The sequence below is a fragment of the Dromaius novaehollandiae genome, chromosome W, assembly GCF_036370855.1.
Source record: "Dromaius novaehollandiae isolate bDroNov1 chromosome W, bDroNov1.hap1, whole genome shotgun sequence".
Classification (NCBI taxonomy): domain Eukaryota; kingdom Metazoa; phylum Chordata; class Aves; order Casuariiformes; family Dromaiidae; genus Dromaius; species Dromaius novaehollandiae.
The window spans coordinates 21546637-21568024 of record NC_088130.1 but is presented as its reverse complement, the minus strand read 5'-3'; the positions used below and the strand labels follow the sequence as shown (position 1 = coordinate 21568024).

Sequence of the window (21388 nt, the reverse complement as noted above, 5' to 3'; positions counted from 1 at the left end):
CGCAGATGAAAAAAAAAAAGACACTTGGGCTCTTTAAATTCTACTTTCGCAAAATAACACGCTGTGTATAGAAGAAAGTGTTTTGGAAAGAAGATGAAAAAATAAACAGTATACACACATGGATATTCACCTTACCTAATGTGCTGTTGGAAGATTAGCCAGCACCATGATAAATAGCAGATAACAATGTACATACAATAGAGTCAACCCTGGCAAGGCCGTACCAGATCATTCAATAATGCACCATTTAGCCCAGAATGAAGAGCTGGAAAGGAGTTACCACACTCTCAAACTTCTCTCTCTTCATCCTCAAACGTACTGCTTAAAGACGACCTCTATGCTGGGAAAAGACAGCTGGGCTGGCCAGTCTACTGCTGCCTGCACAGCCCATCCCTTCTTCTGCTACAGGGTGCTCCAGTGCGGAGGCAAGGGAAGAGAGAGGTTATACTACTGCGACTCTGTGCAATAGCCTGGGGCTATTGAAATAGAGTATAAATTACAAACAGTGCTAGTCTAGCAAGGGTCAAGCTGGCCTGAAATAGACTACATCAGGACTTGCACGGGGATGAATTGTAAATGCTCCTGCCCGCTGTTTCTTCTCTTTAGCTGTTCCTAATTAAACTATATTGCTAAATGGCAAGTTCACGGTTTTCAGTCAAAGACTGGTGGTAGTAGCCATGCAAATACTTCCCTGTAGGCTTCATTTAAAAGAGAAAACATCAATGGAAAAGCAAGTAGTCACAGAATAATTGTTTCCTGCTGGTAGATGAAGGGCAAGGAAAAGATGCAGCACAAATAGAAAATACAAAGTGTCAGCACAGCACTGGCTGGGAGTCTGTCAGGCAAAAGGACTTGCCCAAAACCGTTGATTTACCAAAATCAAGGCTCTCACACAAAAGCATTCGTAGAGTTGGAATAGCACGTCTGGCCAACTCATGAACGGATACCGGTCCGATCTCCCCCACACATCCCTAAACAGCCTCCCAGGTACACCGTTCTCCTGGAGCATGGGAGAGCCTCGTTTGACTCTTCCTGTAAATGATTATTTGAACTCAATGAAACATTTCTAATGGGAAACTATTTGTTCACAGAAAAAATACTTCTGTAAACAAGAAAGGCTGCTCTGCTTCAGCATATTAACCTGGTACTCGGTCTCTCCCATCGGGCGGTGTTGGATCATTCATACAGATCAAAGGTTGGCTGGTTCCTTCAATTTATCTCTGGCCACCCCCTGGCAAACAAGTGCTGCTATGGACCCCTGGCCTCGAAGGCCTAACTTTTCTTTCTACTGCTAAACTAAGACTGTGAAAACCTTTCATGATGGTTCATGGTGGTTGGGGGAGGGGGGGGAAAATGAAACAAAACCCAAACTAACAACAAAACAATACCGAAGAACCAAAACCAAACCAAGCTTGCCAAGAATCATCACCTAAATTTTTTTTTAGCCATCAATTTTGTCCAAATTTGGATTAGAGGAGAAACTCTCAGATCCAACAATTGACTTTCAGATTATTTTTGCCTCTCAAAGTATGTTTAAAACAAAAATCAAACTCTTATGCTCCTGATTGAGGGAAGTTTCATTTTTCTGAAATCAGTAAATAAATGTCAGACTCAACAGCTATGACTGATTTAGATTTTGTGCAATCTGAAGCTAAAATGCTTCGTATTAATACTTATAAGACCCTTTAATCCTACATATATTCTATTGAGAGAAATATACTTCTAAATTGCAAAATAAGTCAACTCAGAACATGTTAATAATCGTGTGAATTGGAAAGAACAGCAGTTGGACCAACTACCAATATTCGTAATTATGTATTTTGGAAACTTAATATTATTTTCTTTTTATAATTTATAGGTCATACCAATTAAAATTTAATAAGCAACTGTAGCTGGATATATTTCAAGTCATTAAGGATCTTTACAACAGTACATTTCTATTGGTTCTAAAATCTTCTAAATTGCCGTATTACTTTAAAGTAATCTGCAGTAGAAAGCAATAAATAGGTAGCTAACTTAAACTAAATGATCACCATCTACTACCTGCAAAAATACAGCAATTTATGCATAACATTCAGTGTTTTCTTCCCTCCATCTCCGAGTAGCCTACGTGTTCTTCTCCTGAGATATGTAAATTATTGTTTCCATCTGGTTTATTGCCAAAAGGGACTGCTTGATAATTTAGTTTATTAAAACAGGTGTGAATAAAAATATAGCAGTTTACTGGAAAGGATCTTTTTTAAAAGTTTGAGTCTGTAACTCACCTGTCGCATGGATGCAATGCAAACACAAGCAAACCAGTATGGGGTTGGGGACACCACTGTAATCTCTGGCTATAGGGATGAAATAGGCTGGAAAGGGTGACCTATCAGCAAATATTATCAGCCTTTCTAGAAATCTGTTTGAAGCACTGAACACAAAGTCCTCCTGATTTCAGGTCATATAACAGAAATATTAACTCAGTGGCTTCTCAGGTGCTGAATTTGCTATTTTAGTTTAGAAAAGAGCTAACACTTTCCACGCTGCCTTTGGTTACCAACTGCCTGGGTGTGCCCATGTCCTCAGGTTAATCCAATTTAGTCAAGGACATTTTAAAGAAAAATCATAGAAACTGGGAGGAAGTTGTAGCATCCTGTGGTTCCAACTAGAAACTCCTTGGTGGGACGTTACGCACTTCACTTCCAGCCCCTGCACCCTGTGCCCAGGCTCTCACAGTGCGGCCCAGGCTCCATCCTTCCAAGTGTCCTGATTCTGAATCCGGATTACATTTCTCCTCTAATTAGTTAATTTTAAATCCTGTTGGTTAGCTAATATGGATGAAAAACTAATATATGAAAACAGAATTTGGCAACTAGAAACGCGGGTTTCTCGGATATTTTTATTCAATGTGTTTGGCTTCTTTTTTTCCCGAGTCCATAGGAAACTGGAAGAAAAATGGTTTTGGACATATTTACATTGGGAAGTAGCCTGGACTTTGGTAATATTCACTTTGACTATTATGAAGTATAGAATATTTAAATCTCAAGTGTCCAAATACCAATAGTTAAAAGAAAAAACAAAAAACAACCGATACAGCCTAGCTGGACAATGATAAACACAGGCAAATAGCCTAACTTGATTTCCTGTTCCAGCATGAGCAGGGACAAGGACCTTGTAATGACTAAGTTAGCCTTGAAATCAGTGGAGCCCAGCTGAAAACTGGAGCTTTGCTTCCTGTATTAATCATTTAACCTCGACTGCTGCTGCTAAATGACAGCTCTTCTCTGCTAAGGGAGATCAGGACTGGACTAGTTTTAGCAGACAAATAAATTTGTGCAAATGAAGTCTGGCACATCGGGGTGAGGGGGAAATGCTTATGACCTGGTTGTCTGGACTAGCTCCGAGTTACGCAAAGCTCATCTCTACCATGAAGAACATTTTTTTGCATAATACTGTAGCATCCTGCATTGCCATTCTTTTTCATATACCCTGCACTGCTGCAGATCTTCTATCCTTGCTATGTAAAGGACAGGCAGTGTAAAAATAGCCAGGGAAACAAAGCATCTTCCCAGCTGGGCCCACGCTAAAGGTGCACCAGCTGATGCACCACCATTTGGCAGAGGAGCCAAATATTGTTAGGAAGGCTGAGCAAACATAAATGTAAGCAAGAGTAAGAGGGAGTGTCTTGCTTGTGTGAACAAGAGGACAGAGAAAAGCCAACATACCAAAGCAGATCTATCTGTGCATTCATTCTGACCTCAGACACCTGTTCCATTCGAAAAGCGCAGACTTCTGCAGCACCTACTTCTGATAATCTCCCTGACAAAGAGCTGTCCCTGTTCACAGAGGTCCCTGGAAGGCACTGGGAAATACAGTCATCCTCCCAAAATGCCCTGCAGCATGAAACCTTTGGGAGAATCAGTCTAATGCAGCCACAAAGTCCTACAGAGCCAACTATCAAAACACAGCTCTGTAAAGTTTCAAATAAAGATTTTCAAAATTTCAATTCATCTTAAATTATTTAAGTACATTCAATATCAAATTTGTTGCAAAGCACCCATCAGCCCTGCAGATATTCTATTAGGCATCTTAGTATATCAGAAAACAGATACTGAACACACAGTAGTGTTGGGGTTTTTGATTTTTTAAAAAAAGACTGAACTACATAATTTGATTTTTTTATGTTTGGTGGCCAGATAGACTAGGAATACACACAACATATTTTTGCAAAATAAGTTATTTTTCAAAAATAATATTCACAGAAATATAATATAGAAGTTTTTTCCCTTTTCTGAATCATCCAGTCCCATGTTAGTGGTTAAGGGCAGAACTCTCTTCTGGAGCAATCTTAAAAATAGATGGGCTCTTTGGCCCAGCTGTTCCTTTCAGAAGGCTTTTCTAGAGCTCCTCTCTTCCAGTGGATGTAAATCTCAGTTCAGCACACAAGAAGGCAAACCCTTTCAAAACGTTTTCACAGGCAATTTGTCGCACTGCAGAATAACCCTTTGCCTGGGAAGTCTCTTGAGACGTGAAGTATTTCTGTTCAAACAGTCGTCTACCCAGTTCGGAGCAGGGATATATACTCCTGCCTCTAGCTCAGTGGTTTCAGGGTGGGAAAGTCAGACAATCTACCTCTGCTCCAATTTCATATAAAATGAGGGAAAGCAAAAACAAACAAACAAGCAAGCAAACAAAAAGCCAAAGGGAAGGGTAGTGATGTGGAATATTCAGGTTCCTGCCTGGAGAGGGATGGAGCAGGAATTCAGCTGGGGTCTACGTTATCCCAGAGATATCGACCCCCCTCAGCCCAGCCATCTGAGGGGCAGAGGTCTGTGAGCCAATTCCACCTCCAGTCGAAGGAAAAAAGACAACACTTGGAAGACTTTGTACTGAAAAATTTTCCTCTAACCACCTTTAAGGAAGACAGGAGATTCCAAAGGCCTTTTATTTCTTCTCTGACTCATTTTTGGCTTTGAATAACATATCTCAACCCTTCTGCCTCTTTTTCTCCAGCTGTAAAATGATGCCTGCAGTGAGAATCAGGTCCACCTGTTTTAGCATATAGAGATACCCAAAATAACCAAGCCAAGCTTCAGGCTTTCATTACACAGCAGCAAGGTTAAGCACAGCCATAGCAGAAGAGGATGAGCTGCACTTATTTTACACGGAGGAAGGTGAGAGGAGAGAGGGAATTAAGGATGCACTTCACGTATCCCACCGAGCCCTGGCTGGAAGAAGCTTCTGCTAGTACACATTAAATGTGGACGATTTTTCCCTGACTAGCACAGCCTGCTAGGAGAACCAATCTGGAAGACCAGCAAGCCTGCCGTTACTGCCAAATGGACTTTTCCACTGAGGCCCTAGGAAATCTAAGAAAATATCTAGGAAATATCTAGGGCCATTTAGCAGAGCTGATTGACTTAACCACATTGACTGCACTGTTATATCTGATTATTCTTTGATGTTTCTCCTTAATGGTAGACTTGAGGTGCCATCCAAAAGGAAAAAAGAAAAAAGGAAAAAAAAAACAAAAAACCTTTTGGAATGAAGTACCAGTAATAAATACACCTCCAGAACTTCCCAGAAACCCCGCAGAAGGATCTTTCAGATAATCAGACAACAGTTGACAAGTTCCTAGTGCAAACCATGAGGGCTTTCTTCCTCTCCCTCCCCCACATATATGGTAGATACACTGAGCTTGCTGGAAAGCAGAAATACTTAATATTTCATAGAATATAGAACATCTTTTGAAGCAGGCTGTCACCTCAAAGGATAAGGGAATTAACTATGTTCTCGCTTTATACCAATCTTGTATGGTCTTCCCCACAGCTCTGCTACCAGTACCAATAGTGCTACCAGTTACAGCTTTTCATCATGCCTCCTTACCCCTTTCCTACTGTCTCTTAAGCAATGAATATTTCATTATTTTTTTACTGGGGCAGAGTAGGGTTGATTTCAAAAGGAGAAAGCAAACTAAGACACAAAAAGTTTACGTGAGCAGCTCAGCTTCACATAGGATGTGACTAATGACAGCTGGTTCTTTTTAATTGTTTATGTTTTATCTTTCTCTGCACTTGCTGCACATTGCTTTTTTAATCAGTCACCACCCCCCACGTCCATACATACATACACACACATATACATCCACACACACACGTCCTGCTTTTCAAGGGAGAGACTGTTTTCTCAACTTGGTTGAATCATGTCTAGCATATTTGTGTTTCACCATAGTCTATGGGACAAAAATAGCAGCAGAGAATAGATGCCTTTGGATCTTCAGTAGTACTTTAAACCGCCAGCCACTTTTCTCCTGAAATATAGTAAGATCGTTTATACATCACCATTTCTGATGACAAACATACAGGTTCCGTCCCACAAAACAGTAGGATATTTCTAGCTATTCTTTAGCGGTTTCTTTTGTATTTGGAAAGCAAGAAAACTGTAGACACCTCCTGAAAGTTTTTCACTTTTCAGATTATTGAAGCACAAAACCTAAGCTGATCCCCTGGTTTCAGAAGCCTGAAGGATTCCAAAGGCTCTTGACTTCTGTTTCAGTATCTTCCACAACGGAACCAATAGCTACCTTATATATCATCAGTCACGGCTAGGGGATACCGTTCATGCAAAGTTCCAGCTCCCCCAACTGAATCCACTGTTTTGTGGCCCAAAAAGCAGAGTTTCTACATAAAGCTAGCAAAGCAACAGAGTTTAACAAAAAGTGTTTAGTAAGACAACTTTAGCCCCCTAGTCTAACTAGATGGTGCCACTGGGCATTCACAACCAACTTGCAATTGGCAGCCCAAGTACAGCAATGAACATCCTAACTGTACTGCTGCAGCAAGGACGGTGCGGGGTAACTCCACTGCACTCTAAACCTAAGTCTAAATCCTCAATATTGAGGCAGACGTGCTCTATTACTCTGCACGTCCTGACATCCACGATGGGTGTCAGTTTTGAAGTCTGTAAAGAAGTCTACACTGACAAACAGCATCTGAAGCACTCTACTGATGTTTTCTGAAGGATGCACGACCCATTAGATAGCTTTTTGCTTAGGATCAGCGCATTTTAAAAGGCTGAGAGAGACGGATCTCTGTTGATAGACACATTGCATGTTATGTCTGTTAGCGTCTCCTTAAACTGTTCAATCTTCCTAGTTAAGTCATCATTTTGATATTTGATGCACTTTTACATAAAAATTCCTATGCCAAGTCACAAGATATTGTAAAGGACCTACAAAATAAAAACTCATGGCTAGCTTAGAAACCATGTAACAGATGTCAACACACATTCCAAAAAACTACAGCTTCCATTAAAGCCAGTTCTCCCCATACTTCCCTAAATAGTCTTTGAGCACTTAGTAAGTACTTGGACATTTGTCTTTTCATGTCCCTGTTAACTAAACGACAGCATAACAGAGTTATCGAGTAAGTTAGACCAAAAAACTAAGGTTATGAAAAGTAATACTCACTGCTTTAAAAATTATTATTTGCACTTTTCATGGCACCTAAGACTCTTAACTACACGCCACTGCCAAGCACTGTAGAAATGTAAGAATGAATTACATTCTCATGTGCAAATAAATAGCACTTTTTCTATGCACATACAATGACCTTTAACACTTGCACTCCAGCCGGATGGAGATCAATATTCAACTTCATGTCTTTTTAAAGTTTTTAGAGTCTTTGGGAAGTTCTTTAACTATTTCTCGTATCAGTACACACAGGTAAAAAAGGAACTGAAATAGCTCTGAGGTGGGCCAGCTTCCACTGGTGTACCCCAACAGCCTTTGGGACCTCAGCCCCAATTTGCAGAAGCGTCCATGCTCATACTGACAGCACAACCACTGCTCCACTGGGACCTGGCTGCTGTCCAGGACACAAATGGCTTTCTTATGAGGAGGATTTGCTAGGTCCTCTGACAGATGTGCAGATTCAGACTTTCCCCAGCTGGACATCCTGAGAGAAAACTAAAGCTCCGTCCTCCACAAGGATCTTTTGTTGTTTATAGTTGAAGCCAACACGATTCCCCAGAATGCACGTGTACTGGGTCAATCTACCACCCGTGTTTTTGAGAAGATGCGCCTAAGGAAAGGGGCAAGTTGCAGGGAACAACGCAGCTAGATTAGCCTCTGCTGGACCCAACTCCCTGCAGATCTCTCTGACACATTAAAAATGTTAAAGCTTGCAAGTTTTTAAATTTCACAAACTGTTTCTCAGTCCCTTAATCATCAAAAACTTTAGAAAAACGTTTTACATAAAATATGCTTGCCAGCAGCTGAGAGCCTGAAAGCCTGAAGCCCACTTTCCTCCCCCCAACAGCCTATTGTTGGGTAATTAACTAAAAATCCATTTCAGAGTCCTTCCGCGTAAAAGAACTTGCCTTTTATCAGAGTTTGGAGCTACCTGAGAGCAATGCACTGCAACACCAAGTACTGTCATCCAGTTACCACTTCCTGGAAGCCAAAGTTTCCCGTTCAGTTTATCAGTAGGGAACAGTTCTACAGCTCCCCAGTTTGCACCTAACGATGCCACTTAAGCAGCTTAGCGCTCTTCTGGTGTTCTCCACTACTTTGCTTTTCATGCATCTCTAAAATTCGTGTGCAGAGTATATGTGAACACAATATACAAAACTATGATTCTCATTTCACAGAATTTGATGTGCACATCTGCTGATTGCAGCTCCAAGAGCTGAGCAGTGACCTATCAGCCAAACCTAGAGAAATTCAAATGAATACAGGAGAAAAATTAGAAGTCTCAAATCTCTTTTTTTAACCATCCTTTTTTACAACATGCCATCCTTTTTTTTTTTTTTTTTTTTTTACAACAGTGTTGTTCCAGACATTATGTATACTATTCCTTCAGAAACTTTTCTGTCACTGGAGACTCTTCCAGTGCCCATGGGGTTATAAGAGCAGGCAGACACACTCACTGCCTCCACACTTTTTTAAGCAGACTTAGACTGCCCAGAGAAGGTCCCATGGAAGACATGCTAAACCAGAAAGGATTACATCACCTTGCATTTTAGTATCGGGTGCAGTAGAGATAACTCTGAGTTGGGCACTCTTCCCTCTTTTCTGGACTGTTAAAATTTTGAAGAAATCTGAGTTAAAACATTCAGAAATGCTTTTCCTTTTGAAGCAACAAATGTCGTAATTGGGCTGTTAATACTGAGATGCTATATGACAGCAGGGACATTCTGCATGTCCCTGATAACCGTGGATAGCAATCAGGAGAGGTAGTGGAGTCTGCTTCATCTCCTCCATCAGCCTCACTGAGCTCTGGATTTCTGTGACCATTTACTGCAAGTGGAAATATGTTGCACTTGTCCCCAGTGGGCAATATAATGTTCCAAAAGCTTCAGAATTCATTTTTTTTATTGAGACAAATTTCTCTCTTCTAATAAAAGTTACCATCAGATTTGTGAAGCAAATAAAACAGGAAAATAGATGTGTGCTGAAGACAGACATTTCTTTCCCATAGTAACTCCAGCTGAAACATCTAAGGAAGTAGCAATAGCCCTAAAAGAGTTGAAAATGCACTTAAACTGCAAAATAAGCTCATGCTTAAAACAGCTCTTACTGGCAGAGACAAGTAGCAGCATTTATATATGTGCAGAAAAACAGATTTCCTATGCATAGCAGAAGCCCCCATAAGGACTGCCCTTATGCCCTTAACCCCCCCCCATAAGGGGTCTTAAGGCTTTTTGAGTGTGGCTGCTACCTTATCACCCTATTAGGCACCTTATTTAGCATCCAGAGGGTCTGCACATGCCTAGCACCCACTGCTGCCGGTGGTGGTTGTGGATGACTTGATAAGAAAGAATTTAGGGTCTGCAAAAACAGCCAAGGGAGGCACTGCTTTAACTGCGACTGAAACAACTCCATCCCTGCTGGGGGGTTAACTTCAACAAAGCTAATGCCCGATAACAGGAAAAACTCGATGTGTGCCCTGTGAACTCCTGAATGGTGAAACCGGGCAAAGGTTCAGGCGCCTGAACCACAGGTCAACCCTGATCAACAGGGCGAGGTGGAATTGGGAACCCGACCACAAATTCATCGTAGCAATGGTAGTAAGCGAAAAGGAGCATAAATCTTGAGATTTATGCCTGTTTGCGCAAAGAGCTGTATCCATTGCTTAATGTTTTGGGCATACCAGGCTTCAGTTCAGGCTAACCTGGAAGGGGTTATCCAAAAATCTGTCCCCTCAGCCTTCATGTCATGGCTCACTCACTGATTTGCAAAGATCAAAACATCAGCAGTTAGAGGAAGAAACGCGATTGCCTAGTATCCTGCTCCAACTGAAAGCCTTCGGGCAGACTTCTTGTCCTCTTATTTGCGCTGAATCATGCCTTTTCCCAAACAGTATCACTGACTTGACAGGAACTATAAATAGGAAAAATTTTAATAAATTAAATGTAATCTATTATGTATTAAGACAGGTATTTTAATAAAACACATTAAGATGTAGAAAAGATAACTGTTTCTAAATGACAAACACCGAAACTCAGAAATTTGAGCTACTTAGTGAACAAAATTTAGTATTTACACATACAGCGTTGTAGCAGTAGATTCAAATGTTAATTCTGTGATCAGATTGCACCATAAGTTAACTCTGATATGGGCATAAAATAGGCAGCTTATGTGGGTCCGTGCCATGCAAATTCAGCTTCCTCTTTAGCCCTTCAGAAGAGGTTGGTTATTTACACTTATCTAAACCGGTAACCCGTATGTTCATCACTACCTGCACAGCACTGGATCTGGCCAGCAACCAGGAAAAAGGGACAAAGCTCTGCGGGTTTCTCTAGCTTTTTATCCCTGCTTTCTATCTAGTCCCTGCTACTTGCTTCTTCAAAGAGAAAGCAAGCAGGTGAATAAACTAGTCGAACAGCAGGACCCAAAGTACACATAACCCAAGGTGAAGGGTAAAACCGATGGCCTTAAAGCTAAGACCTAAAACTAAGTCTCTAAGTCTTGATGCTTAGTGACAGACACTCTAGAGAACGAGTCTTCACGGAAGCTGGTGTGCTACAACAGCAATATATCCATATCAGATTAGCACAACTTTGCAAAGACATCTTCTTTCCACCCTAGACAAATTGCATGCATTACTGCCAGGGACTCAGGTGTCCTATAAATATAGGCCTTGTTCTGCTAGTAAAATACTAGCACACTGATCACTCGGATAAATATTTGCATGTTCCTACAGAGCATGCCTCTGCCAGTATACTCCTGTGGTTAGATATTCGTACGGATCCTGGGTACGGCACGTGGTTCAGGTATCCAGCTGCATGAACACCACTCAAGCACAGGGGCAGAAGCAGAGAGGATCCAAGACAGCACTTCTGCAGGCAGAATAAGTGCTGCAGGGGATCACTTCTGACAACTTATCTTCACTCTTAAATCCTGGCTGTGGTCCTAGTTAAATTTTTTCAGTTAAAGTTTCTTTATACTGAAGAGCCTCCCTCATCCATAAAAGTGTCTACAGGAAGGCTGGGGCATTCATAATGGTTTGCTGCACCCAGCTTCTCCACTGACAGATAGCTTTTGACTTCCAGGTTCAGACAGATACACAGTTTAAGCTCAGAGGGAAGAATGCCTGAAGAGAAAAATGGTCCATGCTAAAATATCCTTGAGGAAAAAGGTAAGCCTGTGAGTATATTCCTATAGGACCTTCCTTTCTTCATAAAAAGTACATTTATTTCTTTTTAGGATAAATTACGAGGCATGCCAAGACTCCTTATAGAATACCACAGTCTAGTGATCTCAGATCTACTACAGAGATCAGATCTGTTAGCCATTTAAAATGATTAAGTGCTAAGAAACCATAAAATTGCTTCAGTGGATAAATAGTTCAAGAACTGTGGTTATTGCTTCATCAACAGCTTTCCAACTGATCTGCTGTTCTTGCGCTCAGGATTGTTCTCATAAGGCCGATAGCTTCTGTTTCAGTTTGGTGAATCTAGAAGCTTTTCTTTTAATGTCAGCTGGGTCCTGCTCCGTCATAACATTTGCCACATTGCTCACGGCAGGGGGTTGGGGGGGGAATTTGCATATTTTTCACTTCAGTGTTCTGCATGTGCTGTAAGGAAGTTTCCCCTTGACTGCAGCTACATGGCAAGCCATGAATCCGCCTGGCAGGCAACAAATCCACATTTCTAAGGCTGTGCAAAAAAACCCACCCACAAAACACAGACTGACTGCTGAGAATAAAAAAAAAAATGGTGGCTGGGAGATTTGTACCATCACTTCCAAAGCTCCCTGCTCTAAAACGAGAAACAGCTGTTTATGTCAACTGTACGAACTCTCGCATCCCGTCTAAACGTAGACACGGAAGTGATCAGCTAAAATATAGAGAAAAGTAAAAATAATTAACTGTCTTATAACATTTATATAAAAGACATTACAAAGCTAAAGAAAGGGGACTATTCACGCAAAAGTGAGTTCTTGCTGGAGAACCGTGCACAAGAATTAGAAGAAAGCATTGTGTCGCTTCAGAAGCTTAAATTGTATAATTCACTTTCCATTTGTAAGAGAAAGGTAGTTTATATTAAGGCCACCAAAGATCTGCTAACAGTAAAACTTGTAAACTGAATTATTAGTGTGGTAATTTCAATAATCCTTCTACATGTAATCTTTGTGACATAAGGGAAAAAATGTTTATTTTTTTAAAGGCCAAGTACATAATCTGAGAGGAATAACTGCTTAAAAAGAAACAGCATCTTTTTGTCAGAATGGCATTTAGCTGAGCAGGAGGTTAGAGAATGGTAATTAATTGCTTAATTGTTTTGAAAGGACATGCACTAGAAAGTATGACCTTTCAGTGACACTTTGCTTCAATGGTACATTAATTATAGCTGAATTTCAATGGGTCTCCTATGGGAACACATGACATTCACACTAATACCAGACAAGTTTACTGTGGTCGTAGTTTTTATAACAAATGCCTAATACTAAACTAAAGCACTGTTTGGCTCTTGGTCCGATATTCCTTTGAAATCTCTATAGTATTTTTCAATGCTAACCAAGCATTTCTTTGCATTTAAAAGCACTATTTCTCGTAGTTTAATAAGCTGACAACATGTAATTAAGTAAACACACTGGAAAAAGACAAACGGAAAAAAGAGAAAGTAGGAAACTTCAGTAGCTTGGAAGTGTCTTTTAGCTGTGGGTTACATTGGTTATTTTTCTTCTGTCATGACAGTAGACATTAGTTTTTGCAAAGTGCAGCGCTTTAGTTCAGCAAAGTCAAGGAACGAGTCATAGAAGAAAAAGAGTCTGATGCAGATCACACTGCACTAATTCAGCTGGAAGGTAATGGCATTCAGGAGTAAAATGCATCAACACGAGGAACAAAGCAGGGATAAAAAAGGACATGATACAGCACACGTGTCCACCCAGCCAGTCAACTTGCCTGTTCTTTCTGCTTTTGTCCCCCAGTCTTTGTCCTACACTTTGATCAGCAGCGTCAGCTCATCAGATCGTCAGAACGAAGAGGTTACTCTATCAAAGAGCAGGGAAAACTGTACACAACCCACACCCCCTTCAGGAAATCTTTTTTTCCAAAGAAGAGCAAAAACACTTGGGAAAATCTTGGTGTGAACATAGAGCTTTTTGTTTATTTGTTTGCCTGTTTTCAAGTTTGTGAGGGGGCCCGAGAATATCATGCAATTATACAGCATTCTGCTCTGCTTATTCCCACCAGTTCTCCACAAACACGAAGTCCGACTTTTTTTCCTAAGATAGCAATGGGGACGATCTCTCACTCCAAAGAAAACCCATCCTGATTAGGGAAGATGAAATTACGGTGTGCATCAACAAAGCACTGAAGACAAAGGCCTCATCTCCCACACGATTTTGTTGTTCTGCCAGCTCAGTCCCGAGGCAGCTCCTTCCTTCCCTGTGCTAAATTGGAGGCTGATGCTTGGTGGTATAACTTTGGAAAAACTGCTCTAGAGAGTTTGCTAAATCCCTTTCCCTCCTCCTCTTAAAAAAGGAAAAGCTGACAGACTTACCTGCGTGTCTCATGAACTCCTTAACCGATTACACACTTTGAGTTTACATTTCATGAGTCCTATAAATCTCACAGAACATGTTTTCCATCTGTATCTTTTATCTTGAAAAGCTCTCCAATGCTTTTCCTACAGCACAGCATATTTTTCAGCACAGCTTTTCAGCCACCAGACCTCTGCTGAGAAGTGCCATTAAAATGCAAGTCTCTGCACAGAGCGAGGCCCTAACCGTGGAAATGCTGGCAGGTATTTTAACACCCATTTTGAAAAGCTTCTTCTGAACTATACACAGTATTCCTGTTTGGTAAATACTTGTTTTTCTTCTCCAAGGCATAAGAACTAATTACTGAAATTTTCTTTTAAGCTTGATTTAGAAGCCAGTATGAGTAGCCCATTTAAAGTCTTAAGGTGTTAATGAATTGCATGTTTTGACACACTAACGAACAACCGTTCAGGCTTAGATTTCCCACCATCATGATCTCCAAGAGGGCACAGGGTAAAGCAATATGTGTTCAAACAGCCAAACCCTTGCTGAGAGTCCCTTGTTCTGCAGCACAGCTGCAGCACAAGAGGAGATCAGCAGAGACAGCCAGGGACACACTGGTCCTAGGTGAGCTGCTTTGAGCTCGGCTTCCTACAAAAAGCGCTGCAGTAACGAGCCCGTGCTGCTTCTGGTCCTACAGCAATCGCAAACATCCCCAGATAGCCTATTTCTTCCTCTTTCACAGTTATTCACAAATTCTGTTTTCTTGTAGGCAGAGAACCAATTCTTACCAGACAGTTATAAGGATCTAACTTACAGAGAAATGAGAAATCCTAATTTCTCCTCCAACTGGGAAATGACGTACAGTTCCCTAAATCAGCTACCTGTATGCAAATGGCCCACGAATCTATGGGTAGAACATCTCTAACTCTTGATAGAATGAAAGAAACAACTCTGATTCATATGTATTCCTCCTCACGTTCTCCCTTTCTTCTACACAAAGTCCTACCAAAGAGTAACAAGGCACATTCATTCGATATGCTCCTTTTATTCCAAGGACCCAGTTTCCCTGTATTTCTAGAGAAGGGAAATTTGGCTCCATAGATTTTGGTGCAAACCCCTTGTGTGACCAAGACCACTAACACTGATGTGCTGATACACCAGAGCTGATGCTATCACTAACAGATCAAACATTTCCTAGGTATAACCAAAATAATGCATGAAGGTTAGAAAACCAGTGTTAAAACTATAATCCATGAGGGTCCAGAAGAGTCTTAATTTAACCAGAAAGTCTGTCAGAGAAATACTTTCCCATCACTTCAATTTAGCCTCAAGTAATCCCTAGCTACTTCTACCATCACTTCCCACTCATTCGCATTCCCTTGTTCTTTGTCTGTTAGTTCTTTCTTTTTCCTTACTGTTTTCTTCAAAGTGCCTTCTCCAAACCCAAGTGGAGCTGTCTCTACTGCAGTAAGAATCCCTTCTTATTACTAGTGCAAAATTTCAGGGAACTATGCAAATTTATTATTTCCTTTTCTGTGTTAAGAGCATTAAAATATAGGCGTCCAGCTTCTTTTCAGCTGGTCCTAACATATCCAAGAAATATCAGCCTGCCATTATAAGGCACATATATGTATATAAAGCATTCTTAGCATTATAATATTAAACTGGTGAAATCCCAGCAGAAGAACAGAAAAGGTAAGAGAGCAGAACCTGCCTAATCAGAGTTGTTTTAAATAGGGAGAGCAGGTCTATACCCCAAAGTGATATACGTGCACTAGAGCAACACAGCCGGAAGAGTGGTGGCAGCCGAACTTCTGTCTTCTGAGTTCAGGCAGTGTTTTGGAAATATGAATAATGAGGACTTTGAGCAGCAGTTGTTCCCTGGTGTGTACTATTCTGCCTAGATCCCTGATTTATTAGTGTTACCTACAAGTGACATATGTATATTTTACCAATTTCCTTCTAGGTTTATATGCCATATGTTGCCCAAATAATTGAGTCATTAAAACTGAACTAAGGCATCTATGTAGAACTTGGGAGAAAGACAGACGAGGCTTAGAAGATCTCAGCACTGGCTATAAGGATTATTAGACTATGGAATCTTTCTCTGTGGGAGGATGAATTGAGAGATTTGACCTTGATGAGTATGCATTAGGAGATCCATTACTGGAAGTATTGCTGGATTTTGGCTAAAGATTAGGTCAGGTTATAAACAGGATAGAGATCATCCCCTGGGTGTTCAACCAGGACTGCAGCTACTGGTTTATGAACAAGTTTCACTGAGGTGTAATATTCTCCCTTTGCATCATATAGAAGCAGTCATGATTAATGCTCTTATCACACAGAACACCTTGCCTTTGATGCATATGCATATTCACAGGGTTCTCTAATGTTAATATCCCAAATTAACACATGGGATTTTTTTTTTTTTTTTTTTTTTGAGGGGTAAGTGGTGATAAATTCCTAAACACCAAAGATCCTAGAACTTTAATTTTGCCCTCATTTATCACATAGGAAAGCTACACGCCATGACCAGTCTGTTCCTGCCTGGCTGGCAGCATGAAGCAGCAGAGCTCTCATCTCACCACGAAGTCACACACATGTATCTAACATGGAATTGCCATCTACTTATCCCTTACTTGGGCCAAAATAAGCTTAGCATTTCAGTGCATTTTACATACCCAGAGCACAGTGCTGAAATGCCATATAGCTGTTTTATCCTAGCAGCATCACTGCATGTACCAGCACAGCATTGCCATTACTGAAATACAGACGCATTATCATTCCCCAAAATCATTTTCTGCCATAGAGACTCAAAATAAAGTTAGGGTTTCATGTTGTTACAGACTGATTGCTTGTTTAATCTTCCAGGTTTCAAATACTTAGATATCTGTGTAAGTGACAACCCTGTGTTCAAATTAATTTCAAGTTGGGGAAAAATATCTATCTTCCAAATGGTATAAAAAAACTATAATATTTTCTGCCTCAGTCACATATGAGCAGAACCAAGTTACACCTTTGAGTAAAACTTGTCAACTGTTATTTAATCTGCCCCTCCCTTCCCTGCAGAAGGCAAAGACTGCCAGTTTTGGCAACAGAAATAAAATAGAGAACATCTGGAAACTGTCACCAAGTTCCTGAAAGCAGAGTCAAGTATCTTCCATAACAGACATACAGACAACAGATGAATACCGAGTTGTGCAGGAGGAACGCCAAACGCTAGCTGTCACTGCGATCTACCGGTACTCAAGCTCCTGAAGTTTTTCCAGCCAGGTACAGCCTTTTACTCAGTTCACCATGGTGACAATATGCCCTTACTGCTGCTGGAAACACCCCCAATGATACACGAAACACAACACAACTTGCCTTTCACAGCTAGGTTGTGGGGAGGACCCCTCTGAGGTTTGCTTTGTGCTCTCCACATATGCACACACCCATCCCACAGGGTTGGCAACTTCAGCCGACAAGCCCCAGCTTAAAGCAAATATTCTTACTGGGTCATTCATCCAGGAGTGAATTTGTACTGTTGCATTTTATCCTATTTCTAGTACTCTGCCTCTGTTTTTTTTTTTTTTTTCTGTTTGATATTTTGATCTTCCTCTAAATTACCAGCGTCTTCTAATAATTGCTCTTTAACATTTTCTATTTGCTGTATAATGATCATTGGTACTATATATATGTGTGTATGTATGTATATGCACACATACACATATATGTGTATACAGACACATTATTAATAAGATAGATTTCAAGATTAAATAATTTTCATCTTTGGCACAAATATAATTAAGATGGGACTTAGCCTGAAGAAAGGCTTCCTCCAGGCCTTTCAGCAACTCCCATTTGCCACCTCACCTTCAAACCACCTCAACTCTTGCATTAGTCCCCTTCTGCTGCTCCACTAATAGCTGCTTCTCCAGACATTATCAGTGCTTTATTGACCTTGCAATAGATTTGATTTTAAGACTGATGCATTTCTATGGCTAATACACATCTAGACAAACTTCAAGCATCTCTGGGCATAATATGACTAGACCGAGCCTTAGTTTCTGCAGTGGCAAACTTTTCTTTCTTGTCATGTCACAAGAAGAATCTTCTTCCTGCTATTCAATTTGATTATTGTCTTCTGATACTTGAATCAATTCATTGTTTATTTTTTATGTATGCAACTGCAGTTTGCTTGTCATGATGTATGGCAGTCAGTGCTACAGAGAATCCCCATCTAAATCACCAGCAAGGTCTAAACTCACTATTAAGGAGATTCAGAGTGAAGTTTTAATCTGTCCTGGTAAGTAGCCAAGTTGTCATCCTGCTAGCTTTAATGTTAGTCAAATTGCCAAGACACAAGGAAAGTATCCTGCTGATTCAGCTTCTGCAAAAGATGCTTCTGAGTCTTTGCTTTCCTCCTCCTTAAGTAAACATAGTAAATCCCCAAATTTAAAAACTGCTGAAACAAGGCAACAAGGAGAAAAATGTCCCAAATGATACCCAATTTATCAAGCCTGAGGTCTGCATCACTTCTGTTGTAGAGCTCTATGCCCTTAAATGGACTAAACAGACCCAACAGCTTGGCTTTTGCCCAGCACTCAGAGAAAGTACAGCCCCGGGCAGTCTTAAGATTTCACTTAATTCTGGCACCAGTGAACCAGGAATCTAAATCTTAAACACATTTGTTACTACCTGGATGTGCAAGGAACAGAGACAGACTCTGCTTTTAAGGCTGACTGCACAACAGCGTTCAATTTATTATCTCAGACAAAAAGACAGCGCAGGACCTCAGACCGCAGCACAGAGCAAACTGGAGCTCAGGTCCAGCCCAAGCCTCAGATGAGCCAGAGGAAAACGGAGAGAAGAAAAAGGAGCCTGGCTCTGCTCCAACACCTTTGCCAACCTGAACAACCCTGAAGTCACAGACTGGGCTCAAGTAATTAATATACCAGTTGTCTGACAGCTGTCTCTGCGGCAAAGGACTCTCCTCAGGAGCTGAGGAGGGAGGAGCCGCGTCCTAGGACAGGAATCATGCAAGGCTGCCAATGAGTCATTGCGTATAGACACGCTTTAGGAGAGACTGACTTAACAGGCTTGTTTGGATGCTCAGTCCTGTCTCAGTACTTACAGATGACCAGCAGGCCTCTTAACAGCACCAATTTTGATGGCTGTTCACCTCTAATAGACCGGCCAAGGCTTAAGATGCTGTCAGATGGCCCAAGCTGACCTGTGAGCAAGTACAGGCCAATTTATGAGCAACCCTGCGAGAGCCGAGGTTTTTGCAATTTCCCCCAAATGTCAGGTAAAAATTCAGTATCTTTCCCTGCACTCGGTTTTAGGTTTCTGACTCAAGCAATAAAAAATGTTGGTTATACAAACCTAATCTCTACAGAAATTTTTTGAAACTCTAATCCATCAAACTCTCCAAAGCTTTTATCTTTCCTCCATGCAAGCCAGCATACAGGAAACAGGATCAAGTCCCATCAAAGCTTTTGGGAAGACTTCATAGCTTGTTTCCATACTCTTTAAAAACAGTAATAGGTCTATAATTTAAACAGTGGAGTCCTAGCATTCAATATTTAAACAACAGCAGCATCCCGTTAAAGGAAGAACTAATAACCCTTCTTATAGTAACAGCTACTGCCTATTATAAACAACTGAAAGTAGCCTTGTAAGGTAGCTAAATCACATCTGCTTGGACTCCAATTTTGCATCTTCTGTGTTTTTCCAGGCTATTTTGACCAAGTAAAGAAATATCGCATTGACCTTTTCCCTAAGAGATTTTGCTCCTACGTATGAGAGAGGTAGCCAGAGGTAGACTCCTGACAAAAAATTACAGCTTTGATATTCCATAGAAAATTCATCCAGACATACACGTCCTTGAAAAAAAATTAATAAGTGTGTGTGCATGTAACACACAATCAGGTGTTACAGATGATTCCTCATGTGCCTTAACAGTGGGACCCTCTGAAGAAAGAAGAACGCTCCAGCCAGGGGGAAAGCAGGATAGTGACAGCAATTACAGCTCCAGGCTGTAGTGGGTTAAACCTTACTGAGGTTTAGATCCAGGCACTAAAACTAGGAGCAAGACAGGTCTCTCTAGAGTAAACTCAGTGAGGAACAGGGAGGGCAGCACTATGTACAATTGGCTCTGGAAGGACAGAAATTTAAGATCTGCCTTCATATTTTCTTTAGACATGAGCTTTTGAAGGGAACAGGTCAGGACACAGAGAGAGTGTCCTGTGAAGGAGCAAAGGGAGAGTGCCCATGTGGAAAAGGGAGGGGTGAGGAGGGAAGGGACACGGAGTCAGGCAAGGAGACCAGAACTGGGAGATGAGCATGGGAGAGGTCTCAGCTCAGGTGAGGATCTGGGTTATGGAGACTGGAATGGACCCAGCAAAAGAGCATGGGACTAGAAAACTTGAGAACAGCAGCATGGGACTAGCTGGTCAGGGTAGGGGGAACGATACTTGTTGCAGGAAGGAGAGCAAAGCTTTACTTTCTTGGAGAAACGGTCAGAAGGATCCTCCAAGAATGGTATCTGACATTCCCACATCCCATCCTTCCGCAGTGCTCAATAAATCTCCAAAGCCCTCTGTGCTAGATAAAGAGCATCAGATTAAGAGGGCTACGCAACAGATCAAGACTCTTAATATGGACGATACATGTTGACAGCCTTCAGTTTGTTTTCTTAAAATCTAAAAAAGTTGCATACAAAAAAACCCCTTTATCAAAATATTATTAACATGGGTGGAGACTAAGAAGCCTGATGTGCAGCAGTGCTGAGATCTCAGCACAGCAATTTAAATCACAGTAGACATGCTTCAAACTTACCAAGCAATGAGCACTGCTAACAACCCAAGCATTTGAGATCAGACATTCAAAACTGGTGAATTCGTTTAAGCTTAATCACTCTAGGTATCAATTATCCATGTAGAAATACAGAAATAATAACACTTCATTGCACAAAAAATGATATGAACATAAGTTTGTATTTATGAAGTATTCAGGGACTAGAATGACGGACCATCACAGAAGAGCTGGTAAGAAGTCATTCTTCCTCAGAAGACAGTTTGAATAGAAAGCAGTAAACCATCACACTGAGCAATTACAGAAAATAAAATACTGAAAAATTGTTCCATCTGTGAAAATATCATTCAGCCTGAACTGACTGAGGTTACTCTTGTGGAAAAAAAAATAGGAAGTGACTGCAAAAATGTAAATTTGCATAAGTGTACATGCACAAGGGCTGAATTACTGTCTAAACACACAATCTGTAATCCAGTAGCTTCTCACTTCAGAACACTTGGTCTTGCAGCCTGTTAAGTTTTTCTCCTGTAGTCTGTGTGCCAAAGCCACACAGGACCAGTTAGTTACAACTGCACCCAAACGCACTGACTGGTCACACAGGGAAGGAAGATATAGAAT

General features: G+C 40.9%; 1 long non-coding RNA gene across 2 annotated transcripts in view; it reads right to left on the bottom strand.

Annotated features, from left to right (window-relative positions):
• The window catches only part of LOC135324227 (uncharacterized), a 155463-nt gene that overhangs the window by 42316 nt on the left and 91759 nt on the right, over positions 1-21388 (bottom strand). The window lies entirely within an intron of this gene.